The sequence below is a fragment of the Nansenia antarctica genome, assembly GCF_963989245.1.
Source record: "Nansenia antarctica genome assembly, chromosome: 8".
NCBI lineage: Eukaryota > Metazoa > Chordata > Actinopteri > Argentiniformes > Microstomatidae > Nansenia > Nansenia antarctica.
Genome location: NC_137678.1, coordinates 41,174,100 through 41,178,150, shown reverse-complemented (window position 1 = coordinate 41,178,150; position 4,051 = coordinate 41,174,100). Strand labels below are relative to the sequence as shown.

The 4,051-nt window shown below is 41.0% G+C and overlaps 1 protein-coding gene across 2 annotated transcripts in view; it reads right to left on the bottom strand.

Moving 5' to 3' along the window:
• The window catches only part of LOC308163602 (peroxisome proliferator-activated receptor alpha-like), a 23,056-nt gene extending 19,733 nt beyond the window's left edge, over nt 1-3,323 (bottom strand). The window contains exon 1 of one of the 2 annotated variants that reach the window (XM_080537768.1): nt 3,199-3,323. The gene's annotated coding sequence lies outside the window, so the exon portion shown is untranslated. The remainder of the gene's footprint in view (nt 1-3,198) is intronic. The other variant, XM_080537769.1, reaches the window with a different exon arrangement.
• Nucleotides 3,324-4,051: the final 728 nt, after the last annotated feature.

Below are 4,051 nucleotides of genomic sequence, written 5' to 3'. Positions count from 1 at the left end.
TCCTTACCCATCAGACTTCTCTAAAGCCGTTGAGATAAGATGAGAATGTTTCAGTAGGGTACTGTTGCAATATCTGGCAGGAAATACCTAACCACTACCCTGCACCTCACCACCATGATTACTGCCAGTCTGGGAGATAGACAGAGGAGAGGATCAGCCATGACACGAGCGGCGAGACATGACATCCCATAAACACCTCGCTGGAATATCTCCTTGTGACCTCTGAGCAGAGGTCATTGTCTGTGATCCCTATGGAACAATATCCAGAGCGAGGTAGGCCTGTATTTCTGGACTGCAGGAGATGAGTCAATATATACAGTATATAAAATAAGCTGTGTAATGTATACTATAGATATATAATTATACACTCACGGAACACTTTAATAGGAACACTGGGTAAGGCCTCCCTTTGCTCTCAAAACAGCCTCAATTCTTCGTTGGCATTGACAACAAGACGCTGGAAACATTCCTTTGAGATTCTGGTCCATGATGACATGATTGCATCACGCAATTCAGATTTGTCAGGTGACCAAAACGTGACCCATATCTCTGGATACACAAGCCATGTTGCAGCCACGAACAGATGACTGCATGACAAAACAGCAGCAACAAGACATGGACAGCATAAAAACAGCATGAATGACCAGTTATAGTGATATTTACAAAACCCCTCCTGATACAAATTGGTCCCTATACTGTACTATATGTAGGTAGTGTTGAGTCTTTGATTTAATATTTAGTTTGGCTAATATCGAATTTAATCATACAGCCATAATGAGTGAGACAAGCACGTCACTGCTGTCAACGCTTTACTGACATGCTTCAAAGTGCATCTCAAGTATTCATAAAATAATTCGTAACATATTAAACCAATACATAACAGGGAACGTGCAAAGACCCATGAGTACAAAGACCCCAGCTGGCCTCCCAATAGAAGTAGATAATAGATAGAAACATTTATGGGCGTAACTGTGCTTCAGCACCTGTGGTGATCTTTACTTTTAGTGTGCTGACTCAGCTGTCTTTCCGTTTTGACCTCTAACCTCTCTCTGACCTCTAAACTCTCTCTTTCCGGCAGATTAACTCATTCTCGCAACAAGGCAGTTTGTATTTTGGGCTCATTCAGAGATCTATGCTGTCACACTCGCACTAAGTAGCCTGATAAAAGAGACACTCATCTATTAAAACTTCAGCTAAGCTAATCCAGTAGTTTTACTCCACTGAGAGAAGTGTATCCTCTTTTTCAAAAGTGAATTTCCTTTTATCCTTTGGATCTCTTCATAATATATGCCATAATAATATAGGCCTATGCCATTTAGCTGACGCTTTTATCCAAAGCGACTTACATTGCAGTGAGTGCATCCATTTTTTCAGTATGGTCACAACGGGAATTGAACCCACAACTAAAGTCTTGTTAGCTCCATGCTCTACCAACTGAGCCACAGAGGACCAGAGTGCTCCGTTCCAATGTGATTTAGGGTTCAAAAGGAAACAGCATGGGGGCTACGATCACATGCCATATGTCCACATCAGCAAAAGCACAGCCAACATTACTTGGAAGGACAAGACCCATGCCTGAGGGGCACATACATTGGCATGGTGAGACAACAGTCTGGTTTGTGGCTCCCAAAAAAACTCAAACCACATGATTCTATCCATCTTATACATTACATTATATTGCAGAATATGACCCTTTTTCGAACTTGGTGTTGCAACCACCAAACCGACCAGATGTCAATCAACTGAGCCATCAGAACCGCATAGAATAGTTGGTATTAGGGTGTTCTTATAGAGTACACAGCTTATTGTGGTTATAACGCATTAACAATAGGAATCCTCTTTAGGGAAATTCCCTAAACCTGCTTCCACATTTCCAACAGACAATGTTCCAGGTCAGCTCCAGACAGTCCCTACCATGTGTGTATGTTGTTCATGTTATTTTTAGGTATCTAATCTCTTTGTATGATGTGGCTGTCCATAGAACTCTGTGTCTCTGTGTCATACATCAACAAGAGACACTGCCAAGCAAAACTAAACTGCTTGAATAAAGAGTGTAGAGTGTATTACATAATATTATATATTATACAAGTCTGCACCTCCTTTGGCCGTCACTCTTTCCAGTTTGCTGCCCCTACTGAATGGAATGAGTTATATAAAAAAAACTAAAACTCAACACCTTCATCTTGTTAGCCTCTTTCAAAAACTCATTAATAGATATAGTCTCTGATCACTGCACCTGATTTTAAAATAACCTGTCCCTGGTCCCTGCTGTTTGTATATACTGTATGTATTGTGATGTTGTATTTGTTAGGATGTTTTTAAAATGGACTTTTGTTGTTTATTGTACTAATGTTTTATATTGTATATACTGTGTTGTGTTGTACAGACTTGCCTCTGTTCTGCATCTTGGCCAGGTCGTCATTGCAAATGAGAATTGGTTCCAATTGACCTATCTGGTTAAATAAAGGTTAAATATTCAAAGAAAAAGAAAGACAGGAAAATCCACTGAAACACTACGTAAACACAGACTAAACATGTGATCAATTAAACTGTAGTCTCGTACGTGATTAAGTATGCAGCGGAAGCACTCGAACACAGACAGGGAGTCTGGAAGACAAACCGCTTATTACAAAAACAGGTGGAAACAAGTTAGGAAGTCCGTTGGAACTGCTTCCCCACAAATCAGTGACATTCTATGAACAATGGTTTTATACAGATCATTTCTGTAAGCCTAGTTTGCAAAGGAATTCTATTGCACCAGGAGCTTAACTGCGATTCAAATTCCACTAGTAAAACTACAAGTCTACAGACTGATACATTGTCTCAGGGAAAGTAATGCAGAACACAGCAGCCTGACAAACTACAACATGTAATTATGCACAGCATATATTATATCATATTACATTAAAGACACGTTATTATCGACATCTCATTATTTTATTTATTTGTTTATACTTTTCACTTTCTAAGTGCTTCAGATGTGCGTCAGTTGAAGATATTTCCAATATACCACAAATTACTCGACAAAGAGAGATACAGTAGGCCAATCATCTACATCGAAGTGACTGAGATTATCAATAAGCACTTTTCATCCCATCAACATAACGTGATGAACACAGGAGAAACAGACCCCTTTGAACGTGTTCTATGATAACACTATTACATAATAACATGATTTACTAAAGAAAGGGTCTATACCTCAACCGTCCAATCCAGAGTCGACATATGGTTACAAATTGCGCCGAGTGTGACTGCCTGAGTTTTAAATCAGATGCGCAGATTTGTGGTCCTGGGCAATGCTGTGGTATCCACCGATGACGCTGTCAACCCTACTGTATTCTGCGCTGTCAAAAATCTGTGCGCTCCTTTTCGGAAATGACGTCGTGACGGACAGCGAGCGAGGCGTACACACCTCCTGACACACCTATGGATTTAGCCAATAGGCATCCAGAGCTCTCTCAGAGCGGAACTCGTCCTGCAAATCACGTTGAGAGCGTTGAGATGAGCAGATAAAGCCCTGTTGTTACAGTTGACAGACTATTCCAAATGCGATGACAATGCATTCCAGTTGTGAAATATGCTCTTTACTGTCAGTGCTCAGGTACAGTGCGTTTGATGCTGTCTGTCCCCTCTTTGACCCATTACATTTGGGGTCTGTTTTCCATGTTACCCATTTCATCCAACATGTGCTACTGAAATAGCTAATAGTGTGGTTGTATGCGATTAAACAACTAATCTCTTTGTTTACAACCATCTCAGAGTGATCAGGCAGGCAGGAAGACAGACAAACAGACAGACAGCGAGAGAGACAGACAGGCAGGCAAACAATGGCAGACAGACAGAGTGTGCTAGTGTGTGTATGTCTCTGTGTGTGTGGGGGGGGGGGGGGGGAGGAGAATATGTGATTAAACAACTAATCTCCTTGTTTACAACCATCTCAAAGTGATGAAACAGACAGACAGACAGACAGATAGACAGGCAGACATACAACGTGTGTGCTTATGTGTATGGAACGCTGGGATCACAATACTGCTGTAACAGGAGACAGATA